The sequence below is a fragment of the Somniosus microcephalus genome, chromosome 5 (genome assembly GCF_052327205.1).
Source record: "Somniosus microcephalus isolate GS21.2 chromosome 5, FLI_Smic_1.0, whole genome shotgun sequence".
Taxonomy (NCBI): Eukaryota; Metazoa; Chordata; class Chondrichthyes; order Squaliformes; family Somniosidae; genus Somniosus; species Somniosus microcephalus.
The window spans coordinates 305432504-305446996 of NC_140991.1; the positions used below are offsets into that span (position 1 = coordinate 305432504).

Genomic DNA, 14493 nt, shown 5'->3' on the forward strand with positions numbered 1-14493 from the left:
TCCAGCTGATGAGTGTGGGTTTCACAGAGGTGCCATGAGCCAGGTGTAAATAGGAAAGCCCTTGTCCCCAAGCCTCTGACATGCTGAACTGGGTCAAAGAGTGGGTGCCATAATAATGGACTGGCACCATGGCACAGACCTGCATGATGTGCTGGTGCTGATCACTCATCAGCTGAGCATTCAGGGAGTGGAAATCTATTCTGTTCATGAAGGCTGCTGGCCCATTGGGAGGTTCCCTGATAGCTACATGGGTGCAATCAATCACTGACTGAACTTAGGGATGTCTACTATGACAGCAAGCGCTGCAGCCGGTGCTGCTGGCGTGCATGGGGAGCATTATAATTTGGTTGGCATTGGCAAAGAGGGCTTTAGTGAACTGCTTGATGGAGGCATGGACTGCAGACTAACCAATGTGACTGTCGTCACTTGCTGCAGTCTGGAAAGAGGCTGCAGTTACAGGAAACTCTCGATTTACCGGCACCTAAATAACCGGAAATCTCTGTTAACCGGCAAAATTCAGGAGTAGGTTCAGGTAAGTTTTACTTCATATTAGTGGCAGTTCCTGGATCTGTGGCTGTGTAACTGGGGTTCGTGCACTTGTTGCTAAGTAACAAGGACGCTTGATCTGTGGCTGGAGTTCCTGCACATGTTGCTAAGCAACAGGGAAGCCTGGATTTGTTGCTGTGTACGGAGCTCTCGTACCTTTTAAACTATACCTCGCTGAAATCCGGACTTTTTGATAAACCGGCACCACGCCGGCCCCGTTGGTGCCGGATAATAAAGAGTTTCCTGTACTGTCACTGCCACAAGCAATGCATGGCCACCTGCAAAATAGTAGGTTGCAATCTTTGCTGCAAGAGGCTGCAAAGTTCTTTGATAGCCTCTCTATAGAAATGCAGCCACACGCTGCATTGCTCCTCAGTAAACTGGAGGTAGCTGACTCTGGTCCCGTAGACACTATGGGAGGGTAACGATGCCTGGGAAGCAGCCCGCCTCCTTTGCGGTCTCCTTGGCGCCCCAGCTGCAGATCCCAGAGATCCTTGACCGCCAGTAGCTGCTGTTCCACTTCCTCCAGGTTCCTCTAACCAGAGTGGCGTAGTCAGGATGCCCTCCATGTTGAGCACTGTGTGGTCCCTCTCTGAACTTCTTGAAGGTTTTGGAGCAGAATAAAGCAGAAATATGGCAATTTTCAAAGCAGAAACTTCTAAAAAAAAGTCAAGTCCTATGATCTGAGTACTTGCAGGTGAGTGTCCCTTTAAGTAGCGCTGCCAAATTACATTTCTGGCTTGTACCACACAGTAATACTGGGCAGGTACATTTTCCAATATAAATGGGATCGGGGTCAAATTGACCTTATATCATAGGACCCAAATTTAATTGATAAGGCTCCCAGCTGCTCCAGGTGGTGACCTGGGCCAGACTTGTGAAAGCCCTCATCAAAATGGTCGCAGCGGAAAGAGGCCCGTCATGGAAACCCCAACGATTTCCGGAGCTGCTAATGCCCCATTCCCGCCCAGCAGTTGTAATCATTTTTCTCTGCGTATCGACATCACAGAAAGACCATTAGCATTTATTGGATGAGAGTTGCTACGGTAGCTGCATATTCGCACTGATGGTGTGAACTGGAAGGCAGCGGTTGGAATTTTTTGCAAGTTCTCAGGTAAATTTTTGAATCTTTTTTTTTATTCGTTCACAGGATGTGCGCATCACTGGCAAGGCCAGCATTTATTCCCCCTCCCTAATTGCCCTTGAGAAGGATGGTGGTGAGCCGCCTTCTTGAACCGCTGCAGTCGACCTTTGTTGCAACCGAGTGGATTGTTCGGCCATTGCAGAGGGAGAGTTAAGAGTCAACCACATTGCTGTGGGTCTGGAGTCACATATAGGCCAGACTGGGTAAGGACAGCAGATTCCCTTCCCTAAAGGACATTAGTGAACTAGATGGGTTTTTACAACAATCAAGTAGTTTCATGGTCACCATTACTGATACTAGATTTTTATTCCAGATTTATTTAATTAACTGAATTTAAATTCCCCAGCTGCTGTGGTGGGATTTGAACTCATATTTCCAGATCATTAGTCCAGGTCTCTGGATTACTCGCCCAGTAATGTAACCACTATGCTACCCTGCATTAAGTTCCATGCATTAAGTTCCAAAGCCCATGTACGTGAGGTTACAGCTATCTATTAGTTCACGGCCGTGACTCCATATGGCCCACCCATTGGGTTAGAAGGTAAATGCTCAGTCTGGTGTGGTACTGAGCCATATGAACCAAGAATATCCCAGGATTGATCTCTGCTAAGTTAGCTGATCTGGGGCTGCAGCTGGGGGCAGAATAACTGGCTTTAATACACCCAGGCTAGAGCGGGGGAAATTGCCAGTGTTCAATGACCCATGTAGGAACGTGCACTGTGCTGTGATCCTCTCCTTGATGAAATCACGTCGACGCTGGTGTGTGCTAGAACAAATGCTGCAAATAACTGATGCACAGAAAGAGGAAAATCAGGCTTTGTCATATCCTGTATAATGTTTACCTGGAAAATAAAATCACAAACTATTATTGGAGGGGGGCTGTGGAGGGGTCAGGTTTTTGACCTTTGTCGCCGGGGAATGCCAATACTCCAGGCACATAGATCAGGAAAAAAGGGTGTCGGAGATCTGCATTGCCAAATCTCTGGCCCATTTCTAATCGTCCTGAGATTTCCTTCCAGGATCATAGCCTGGACCCCTGGCCAAAAAAAAGGATTTTCCCCCCAAATTATTTAAATGCTGCCCCCCCTTGCTAGAGCTACTTTAAAGTTCTTTCTCAGCAAAGGACCCAGTGCCCACCCCACTTCGCCCCACCCCTGGATCTTGACAGGTAAGTAGTAAGTTTCCTTGTCGGGCGGGAATCCCAGTTGCACCTTTCATGGGTGCCACCATTCCTATGTAAATAGAAGGACCGTTCCCTGACTCTGGCAATGTCAGAGGCAGAGGTCTCAGGTGAGCCCATCACATGATCACAGGATGCCTCCCCATGGACTTACAGCCTGAAAAGAACATGAGAACATAAGAAATAGGAGCAGGAGTCGGCCATTCAGCCTTTCGAGCCTGCTCCGCCATTCAGTAAGATCATGGCTGATCTTCTACCTCAACTCCACTTTCCAGCCCGATCCCCATATCCCTTGATTCCTGTAGTATCCAAAAGTCTATCAATCTCTCTCCTGAATATACTCAATGACTGAGCCTCCACAACTCTCTGGGGTTGAGAATTCCAAAGATTCTCAACCCTTTGAGTGAAGAAATTCCTCCCCATCTCAGTCCTAAATGGCCGACCCCTTATTCTGAGACTGTGACCCCTGGTTCTAGACTCCCCAGCCAGGGGAAACATCCACCCTGCATCTACCCTGTCAAGCCCCTTAAAAATGTTATACATTTCAATGAGATCACCGCTCATTCTTCTAAACTCTAGGGAATATAGGCCTAGTCTACTCAATCTCTCCTCATGGGACAATCCCCCCATCCCAGGAATCAGTCTGGTGAACCTTTGTTGCACTCCCTCTACGGCAAGTATATCCTTCCTTAGTTAAGGGACCAAAACTGTACGCAATACTCCCGGTGTGGTCTCACTGGGGCCCTATATAATTGCAGTAAACCATCTTTACACTTATACTCCAATCCCTCTGTAATAAAGACAAATCTTTACATGAAGCATTTTCTTCCAACCTCCCCCTCTATGTTACCTGCATGAGTTTATGACTCCTTATTGCCAACTCACTGACCAATGGAAATAATCTTTAACTAGTTATCTGCTGAAAGCCTTTCCAAACTTTGAACATTTCTATCCAACCCCCACCCCTTGATTTTCCCTGCTTCAGTGAATACCTAATTGCTCAAATCTCTCAATGCAACTACATCCTTCTTGTACCTACCCAATTCACGTTGTTCCTTTCCCACGGCTTCAATATCCTTTCTGTAATGGGTGCCCGAATCAGCACACAGAATTCCAGCTGCGACTTAATCATTGTTCTGTATAAATTTATCATCACCTTGTTGCCATAATCAAGTGTCCCTGCATATGAAACTCGAAATTCCTTGAATCCTTTTTTATGATGTTTTATTTCACCTCTGATCTTGCTTTGAAAGATCCATGATACCTGAACAAAAGTTTCTGCAGACCCCCCCCAAAAAGTCCATTCCCATTGGTAAAACAAAATCTATTGCCACTTTCTGATTGTGAGCATTACGTAGGTCTGAATCCAATTAAATGTGCTGTTCACATCCTCACGTCTTGCTGAAAGTTATTTTTGTCATTTCTCTGGGCTAAAGCTAATCCTTTAAGAAACAAGCTTATGATAGTTAGCTCATGCGCAACACGTCTCTTTAGTTGTTACAACAGCTTAGTTTGGTGAATTGTGTTGTTATTGCCGCCCACAGGCGGGAGCGATCCAAGGTAAGAATTTAAGGCCATGGGATAGGAGGGTTAACATCTTGTAGCTAGGGTTACTGATCTTCTACCAAACGTTAGCTTTAAAAATTGATTGCTGAAGCTTGATTTACCAGTAAGTTATTATTTCACAGCTGCAACACATAATCTTCAAAAGCAATAGTGTGATAAACACTTTGAGGCAATTAAAGAGGTTCTATTTGACTCTATTGCTGCCTGATCACCCATAATTTCTGCCTCAGTTAACAGATCATACAATGCTTTAATGCCTATTTGTAGGACGCGAAGTGAATATACTTTAGTACTTAAACAACAAAACCTTCTCATTAATTGTTGCGTACTTAGATTACTTCAGTAGTGGAGACTTTTAAATATAATGGCCGAGAGTTTGCGCCAGTTTGCGTTGGTTTGACCAGCACAATTCGCCAGAAATCAACAACAACAACAACAACTTGTATTTATAAAGCGCCTTTAACGTAGTAAAAGGTCCCAAGGCGTTTCACAGGAGTATTATAAGCCAAAAATTTGACACTGAGTCACATAAGGAGAAATTAGGGCAGATGACCAAAAGCTTGGTCAAAGAGGTAGGTTTTAAGGAGAGTCTTAAAGGAGGAAAGAGAGGTAGCGAGGCGGAGAGGTTTAGGCAGGGAATTCCAGAGCTTAGGGCCCAGGCAACAGAAGGCACGGCCACCACTGCTGGAGCGATTGTAATCAGGGATGCTCAAGAGGGCAGTATTAGAGGAGTGCAGATATCTCGGGGAGTTGTGGGGCTGGAGGAGATTACAGAGATAGGGAGGGGCGAGGCCATGGAGAGATTTGAAAACAAGGATGAGACTTAAAAAAAATCGAGGCACTGCTTAACCGGGAGCCAATGTAGGTCAGCGAGCACAGGGGGTGATGGGTGAACGGGACTTGGTGCGAGTTAGGACATGGGCAGTCGAGTTTGGGATGACCCTCAAGTTTACGTAGGGGAGAACGTGAACGTGGGTAAATCGTCCAAACCAGCGTAACAGGTTTCAAGCGCAAGTTATGTCGAGCTTAAACCGAGTTTCCGCGATCTTTTTGCGCTGGATTAAAAAACATGGCGCTGGAAGCTGGCCCCGCCCACAAAACCATCCGCGTCCCCTGATCGAGTTAATGAGGATGCTGAGTTTCTGCTTATTGTGGCCGTTAAGGAGGTTCTTAAAATTAAGCTTATTTTTTTTTGGCATAAAGGGCACCAGCAGGAACCCTTCGAAAGCTTACAAATATTTAAAAAATATTTAATTTGTTAAGAATCTGATTACTGTACACCAATGAAACTAGTAAATAGTTCTGTATCATTTTTTGAAGTAATTTTCAGTGATTTCAAATCAGTTTACTCACAGGTGGCGGACCAGACACTGATTTAAAATGCTTATTTTTTGTAATGAACCCATTTTCAATGCAAGGGGAAGAAAATAAATGATTACGTTCTATTACCGCTGCCCGATTGTGCTGGTTTGTGGAAGATTTTACATTTGTGATTATGCAAATGAGTTCGATGGGAAACCTGAAGCAATTCGGAAAACCAACACAATTTCAAGCACAATTTGCGGCCGGATTACCGATTGCGACCAAAGCGGAAACTCTAATCCAACTGTTCCATGTTTAGCAACAGCTTGTCAAGGAGTCTGGCACAACAGTGGACTGGAACACTAACCTTGGACTTCTGGAATCTGGGTCTGACTTCAGGCCAGACCTACGAGATGAAAGTCTTTTATCACCACCTACTGTGAAGACCCGAAGTTAAACAATATTTGCTGGGACCAAACCCAGTCTTAACACATGAGCAAGAGTCTGTTGCCTAAAATCGCCCGTATTTTAGTGCTAAATTGGCAGTGACAAGATTTAGAGGCACAGGAGTGGGTGCAAACAAGATTAACAAGGATGATACCAGAAATGCGAGGTTATACCTACCAGGGAAGGATGAACAGGCTGGGTCTCTTTTCTCTTGAAAAGAGAAGGCTGAGGGATGACCTAATAGAGGTCTATAAAATTATGAAAGGTTTTGATAGAGTAGACACAGAGAGAGTAGGGAGAAATTCGATGCGCTATCTTTTGAAATCTTGAAAAATTAGTGCCAGGCGCTAATGATTGTGAGCTTCCAGTAACTTGGCTGTTAGCACGCCAGGAACGAAGTGGAGCACTAAATCAAGCGCTACCACTTCCCTTGGAGTGCTAATGATCGGCAAGAGGGGCGGTGGCGGTGCAGCACTGCCCAATGTCGAGGGCAGCGCTGCCAGGAACGGAGGCCCCTTCCCTCCCTTAAAGGGCAAGGGCCGTCGCTGCAGGCTCTGCATTGAAATGAGGTCCCTCATTGCTGACAGCAGCCGCGATCCGACATGATCAGCCCCAAGCACGCTAGCAGAATGCAGGACTGATTGATTGAGGCCGGAGAAAATGCTGAAAAATTGACATAAGGCAATAAGGGGGAAAAATTGAGTCGCGCCCCCTTTGGGGTGCTAACTTCGCTGGGGCTCTACCTTTAGCGCCCTCATGGCCGAAATTGAGTGGTAGCGCCCCAAGAGGGAAGCGGGGCGCTACTGGAAGCGCAGGAGATCGTGGCGCTAGGGGTTACCGCCACCGCAAACCTCGATGGGAATTTCGTGGGCGTCGGTACTCTCTCCGCGCCCGGTCGTAAAGCCGGTAGCGCCCCGTCAACGCCCCCCCACCCCCCAGAGGCGCTAACGGAAGGTGCAAAGGAGATGAATTTCTAGCCCTTAGTGTTTCCACTTGTGGGGAAGAGCAAAACTAGAGGCCATCAATATAAGACAGTCACCAAGAAATCAAATAGGGAATTCAGAAGAAACTTCTTGACCCAGAGAGTGGTGAGAATGTGGAACTCGCTACAACAGGGAGTGGTTGAAGTGAATAATATAGCTGCATTTCAGGGGAGGCTAGCCAAGCACATGAGGGAGAAGGGAATAGAGGGTTATGCTGATAGAGTTAGATGAGGAAAGACAGGAGGAGGCTCGAGTGGAGCATAAATGCCGGCATGGACTGGTTGATTCGAATGGCCTGTTCCTGTGCTGTATATCCTATGTAATCCTATGTAAACTACAAGAATAGCTGGTGGCAGAAATAAATCCTGTAACAATAGGAGTACTTTTCTCAAGGTGGAATAAAGGAACTGGTGAGCTGGGGTGAGCATAACGATGCCACTCTGTATATGTATTAAAAATACCTTACTTTAATCTGCTTCTCCTCCTCCTCCAACAAAACAGAAACCTTTCTAATACAATGGTACTTTACTTGTGGAGACTGGAATGACTACAGAGGGATTTCTTTTTAAGTTACTCACGCGAGACCTAACTTGTCATTTAAAATGGGTTTCAGCTCGCACGCTTTGATTTGTTAAGCAATAATGAACCATCCACACGAGCATTATCGCAGGAAACTCATGACGGGGCAGCCATCTGCTGGAAGAGATTTTCTGTCAGGTCCCTCATGTATCAGCCTATCCTCAGCTTCATGCTAAAAGTACGTACATTAGTGACTGTGATATATTCGAGAAACAGGGAGTGAAATTCACCTTGGTTGATTGCGAATCGGCGGCTCATTTAAAGCGTCGTCCAATTTTCTTTTCCATTCAAGTCAATGATGAAAAAAATCGGGCAAAGTGTTAAGCGGACGGCTGATTCACCATCAACCGTTTTGTGCTACCGCCCAGGACACATTGCCGCCCATGAACCCAGTCCTTTTTTTAAGCTCAGCCTTTTTTATTACAGGTGATGGGGTCAAGTCAGTGGTCACTTCTGACATACATTTCATGGTACATTGCTGACAGTACCCAATGCTTTCAAGCTGCACTTCACATTCTTAAATAAAACAGGACTCATGTTAGAATATGGGAAGCAGGATTTTAAAAAAAATCATGTACCGATTGTGTCAGAATATGAAGACACATATAGTAAAAAGTACAAAACTGTCTGGATTTTCTGTTTCAAAATTGGCGTGCTGTCAGCTTAGACTGTGCAGGGGTGTCGATAAAGCACGTCTTGCATGGCATCCTGAGCTGAATTTGAAATAGTGGTTGGAGGCTTTCAGAAGTGTACAAAGCATTGGTTAAGTTGTTTTAAGGCAATATGTAGAATTTGCAAAGGATTGTGCACAGGTACGGTCAGACAACACTTACCTTGAAGACAACGCAACTACATCTTAGAAGTATTGACAGCCTTAACCAGGTATGGCAACTTGTCTATTTCAGGAAGATTCTTTCACATAACTTTCTCTTATTAAACACTTCAGTGTTCACTGCTCTGGACTGAAGTGATTGATGAATCCTGTTATCTGTAAGACAAGAATTAAACTTGCTTTAGACATCATGGGACCAATTTGAATCAGTAAGGCACTCACATAAAAGAGAATACCGCAAGGTGCTGAGTTAAGGCCTGCTTCTGAATGCAGTCAATTCTTTATTCAGTAGTTTACCATTCAGTATTCTGTTTGTAATAAAAGAAAGACTTGCATTTCTATAGCGCCTTTCACCACCTCAGGGCTTCCCAAAACACTTTACAGCCAATGAAGAATTGTTTTGAAGTGCAGTCACTGTTGTAATGTAGGAAACGTGGCAGCCAATTTGTGCACAGCAAGCTCCCACAAACAGCAATGTAATAATGAGCAGATAATCTGTTTTAGTGATGTTGATTGAGGGATAAATATTGGCCCCAGGACACCGGGGAGAACTCCCCTGCTCTTCTTCAAAATAATGCCACGGGATCTTTACATCCACCTGAGGGAGCAGACGGGGCCTCGGTTTAATGTCTCATCCGAAAGACGGCACCTCCTCAGTACTGCACTGGAGTGTCAGCCTAGATTTTTGAGAATACTGCAAGGTAATTAGTTAAGGCCTACACCAGAATGTAGTAAATTCTTTATTCAGTAGTTTACCATTCAGTCATCCGTTTGTAATAAGTCCAGTATAATATACAACAACATAAAGTTTTATGATCTCAGCTAATTTTAATCTGAGCTATTGGGAATGTGTCAAGTGTTTTAAGTTCACCCACAGGAAGCAATTTTGATCGCTCCCTGCAGATTCAGTTTACCATCTTGCAAACCTTATCAATATGGATTAAAGGTATAAAATTGATGAGCAGGTGCAGTTTTGGTCGCCTTATCTGAGGAAGGATGTTCTTGCCATGGAGGGAGTGCAGAGAAGATTCACCAGACTGATACCTGGGATGGCAGGAATGATGTATGAAGAGAGATTGGGTCGATTGGGCTTGTATTCACTAGAGTTTAGAAGAATGAGAGGGGATCTTGAAACTTATAAAATTTTAACAGGACTAGACAGACTAGATGCAGGAAGGATGTTCCCAATGGCAGGGGAGTCCAGAACCAGGGGTCACAGTCTAAGGATAAGGGGTAAGCCATTTAGGACTGAGATGAGGAGGAATTTCTTCACCCAGAGAGTGGTGAACCTGTGGAATTCTCTACCACAGAAGGCAGTTGAGGCCAATTCATTAAATATATTCAAGAAGGAGGTAGATATATTTCTTAAGGCTAAAGGGATCAAGTGATATGGGGAGAAGGCAGGGGCCGGGTACTGAATTTGGATGATCAGCCATGATTTCATTGAATGGCGGAGCAGGCTTGAGGGGCCGAATGGCCTACTCCTGCTCCTATCTTCTATGTTACTCTGTATTTTAGTAACTCTTCACAGAGCTTCTTTAAACTTCTCACTCCTTGCTTTCTTTTCATTCTACATATTAAACAGAAATACGAGCAATTTCAATGTGGACAATGAGCAAAAGCTGACCCACAGTTTCAGAATTGCAGCAAACACCCCCAAAAGCATAAAGAGACCTAAAAAAAGGCCTCTGGCATGTAAAACTAAGTTAAACTAAATTCATTTGTGTACCAAATATCTGAAGGTAATACATAGTACATAGAATACTGTTCAATCATGTCACTGAGGCAAATCATAAGAACATAAGAAATAGGAGCAGGAGTCGGCCACTCGGCCCCTCGAGCCTGCTCCGCCATTCAATAAGATCATGGCTGATCTGATCTTGGCCTCAATGTCACTTTCCCGCCCGCTCCCCATAACCCGCAACTCCCCTGTAGCTCAATCATATGTCTATTTCCGCCTTGAATATATTCAATCATGTAATTATATTGTAAATGTGAAATATATCATTGTTACTTATAGATTTATTTCAATAATTTTTATATATAAGATTAATGCAGGCGACCTATTGACGCAAATAGGCCCGGGATTTGCAATCAGCAGCGAAGCGAAGGCGTTCGCCGCTGGTCCCGAAGTACGCTTCGCACAAGGATCTCCTAATCTCTGAGTTGAGAACTTCGGGTTTTCCGACCTTCAGTTCAAATCAACGGAGTATAGTGGGGATCCCCTAGCGCGAGCTGCTGTGACCGTCAACAGGCTATCTAAGCAACAAATCAAAAGGCAGAATTCTCACAGACAGCGAACAAGGAAGTCAGTAAGCTCACAAAATTCTAACTTTTTTAAAATGTTAGAGAGAGCAAACCAAAGATTTTGGCTCTCACATGGGGAAAAGGCAAACCTGAAATAAAGATGGATAAACGTTTAAAAAAAAAAATGTTTTGGAAAAGTTTCTTAAAAATGTTAACTTTTATTAAAATGGACAAATTTCATACTGCACAAAATTAAAATTAGTTTTCCAGGCCCTTAACATTGTTTCGCTGTCAAAATCCCAGTTCGCAGTCATCCCAACTGGAAATTCCTGGCCAAATTAGACAAGAGCAGCCAAGTGAACTTTTGTATTTTCTTGATAGTCATCCTCAATGTCAAAATAGATAAATCAGGTTGTTGTTTTTTAAAGAGACTAGAATAATTAGTTTATACAATGTAAACATTATTAACTCAACATCCCTCCATGGTTATTTGATTTCATTTCTCTGTGTAATTCCTAATTTACTTCATTTCTCAAACATACTAACAGCACCTAATGAAACGAACCAGGTGCACCATAATATTGTGCCCCAGTTTTTCCCGATCACCAGGGGCCTGGTTAATGGTTTCTAATGCCACTCTCCATAATCTACACTGAGGAGCTGTTCTGGTCACTAGATGCAAATATTAACACCTGGCAATATTCGAACAATGTTTGGATTGGAAGTATAGGCAGAACTGGCAATGAAGGGGAAAGGTACCCTCGCCCCACCTATTTTTCTAAACACAGACCTACTGTCACAGTCCTTGCGATGTCATGAAGTACATTAGTTCTTAATGTTTGTGAAACAGTCCGACTAAACTTCACGAGAAGCCAGGCAATACAGAAGAGTTCATATGGTCCTCCATGGCAGGTTGGTGAAAAAAATAAAAGCCCATGGGATCCAAAGGAATGTGGCAAGTTGGATCCAAAATTGGCTCAGAGACGAAGGGTCATCGACCTGAAACGTTAACTCTCTTTCCCTCTCCACAGATGCTGCCTGACCTGCTGAGTATTTCCAGCATTTTCTGTTTTTATTACAGGAAAGATGTGATTGCACTAGTGAGGGTACAGAGGAGATTTACGAGGATGTTGAATGATGAAGAATTTTAGCTATGAGGAAAGATTGGATAGGCTGGGGTTGTTTTCCTTGGAACAGAGGAGGCTGAGGGGAGACTTAATTGAGGTGTATAAAATTATGAGGGGCCCAGATAAAGGGAATAGAAAGGACCTATTTCCCTTAGCAGTGCGGTCAATAACCAGGGGGCACAGATTTAAAGTAATTGGTAGAAGGATTAGAGAGGAGTTGAGGAATAATTTTTTCACCCAGAGGGTGGTGGGGGTCTGGAACTCACTACCTGAAAGGGTGGTAGAGGCAGAAACCCTCATGGCATTTAAGAAGTACTTGCATATGCACTTGAAGTTTCGTAACCTGCAAGACTATGGAGCAAGAGCTGAAAATTTGTGGTTTTAGGCTCGATAGCTCTTTTTCGACCGGCGCAGACCTAATGGGCCAAATGGCTTCCTTCTGTGCTGTAAATTTCTACGATTCTATGATTCAGTTCATTGCTACCCCTGCCACTGGACTCAATATCCACCCCATCCTCCATCAGTGCACTGTGGCTGTGGTGTGTACAATATACAGGGCGCACTGCAGCAACTCTCCATGGTTAGTTTGGCAACTCCGCTCTCCACAGTGACCTCTACCGCCAGGAAGAACAAGAGCAGCAACGTTGTGTAAACACCATCACCTCCATGTTCCACTCCAAGTCACAAATCATCCTGACTGTGACATGTATTGCCGTTCTTTCATCATCGTTGGGTCACTATCCTGAAACTCCCTACCTAACACCATCATGGGAGCACCATCACCAGAAGGACTTCAGCGGTTCAAGGAATAGACCCACCACCACCTTCTCACGTGTAAGATTCGCGAAATTTTCATTAAATAATCACGTAGGAAAGTAGGGTTAATAAAACAGCTTTATTGACCAAAAGAAGCTTATACAGAGAAACCTTTGATAAAAGGGCACACAAAATGGCCGCCAGACCTCGTGACCAGCTTCTGGGACCGTTTGAATTTCTGTTACTGCAAGCCAGACAGGCTTGTGGATTGAGGACATTAAAAGCCCGCGAAAACCAGTTTCGGGAAGCCGAAACTCATGGAACTGAGCATACATATTGATTAGATTATAAGTACAGGACAGATTTGGGTGGCAGGATGAGACCCATCAAGAAATGGGCGGACAATTGAACGAACGCTTTAACCCATTACACTGTACAAAGAGAAGCCATTTAACAGCCATCCAGGGCAATCTCCAGACCGATCAATATACAAACCAAGTTACGGTAACAAAGCAAAGACATTATCGGCCCAGGAAGGCCAGTTCAGCTATCACCGACTCCCGTTATGAAGACAAAACACCCCTGCAGAGAGTTCTGCCCGCCAAAATTATTACAAAGACAGGACTATGATTTGGCGGGAGATAAGAATGTTCCAAAAAGTATAACTGTGGATTGAGTAAAGTCCATCGGAGAGTTAACTTCACGACAGCACTTCGGTTCGGACCTTCGGAACAATTTCGGTTCGGAACGTGTTCGGTGTTCGGCCAGGCAAGGCCCGGCCACGACGAGAAGACGACGAGGGAGGCCCGGGTACTTTTGTCGGGAGATCATCGACGACCCAGGCCGGAGAAGAAGGCACTCAGGTCCCGGAGGATGCACCCAGCTTCTTCAACATCACATCGGTAACGGATTCGTCCGTGTGCATCCAGTTCTTCAAAATCACATCGGAAACGGATCCATCCGTGGCGAGCGCTCACCAAGGCTGGACCGGCTGCCTACATCGCAGGAGAACCAAGAGGAAAACAAGCTGCGCCAGAAGCTTCCAAACCCACGTGACGACGGAAAGCTGTGTCGAAAGGCTGCAAAGCTTTTTTCGCAATTCTTAAAGTGGTGAGCATGATCCCGAGTCCCTCAAATCGAAACTTAGTTAGGTTTAGGGGAGGGGGTTAAGGGTAATTGTAATGTGTTACCCCTTTCACGATGTGCCGTGTGTTCCCCATTTCTATAGAGTTAAGTTTATAGATGTGTGCATGCTTGTAGTTGCTTTAATCTGTGCATATGACATGTATTTTATAATGCTGCAAACTGTTCAATAAAGGCATCCATTTCGTGCTATTCGACCTGGTCTATTGAGTTTTTCTGCACTACAGCTCCCTGCACCTAAGTCCAAGGTCTAGAACCGTAGGGGAGAGTGGGTCGAACCACTCAAGGGTAATTATTGCAAGAAGCCTGGCAGGAGACCAGAGCAAGCAAGAGAAACCCCCTACACACGGCAACTGGGCAATTAAATGTGGCCTTGTCCCCCGTTGTCCAGATACCAAGAACAAATAAAGAAAAGCGGCCATTCACTGGGACTCTGGGGGAAAAATTCAGTTGGTTTGCGCCTCCCGTTAGCGCCTTAAGAGGGCCCTAATGGGGCGCGAAGCAACTAGCGCCCAGGCACGGCGATGTTTGTGCCGCTCACGAAATTAACTGGACATTTTGCGGTGGTGCTAAACACTACCACCACGATCTCCTGCACCGGCAGATTGTGACATCAGTCGAGTGCGCAACGCCCCGGTAGC

General features: G+C 44.9%; 1 protein-coding gene across 1 annotated transcript in view; it reads right to left on the reverse strand.

Moving 5' to 3' along the window:
* Positions 1-14493, reverse strand: part of LOC147117868 (cadherin-18-like) — a 1002068-nt gene that overhangs the window by 741463 nt on the left and 246112 nt on the right. Inside the window, exon 2 of the mRNA XM_085989250.1 lies at positions 8581-8735. The gene's annotated coding sequence lies outside the window, so the exon portion shown is untranslated. The remainder of the gene's footprint in view (positions 1-8580; positions 8736-14493) is intronic.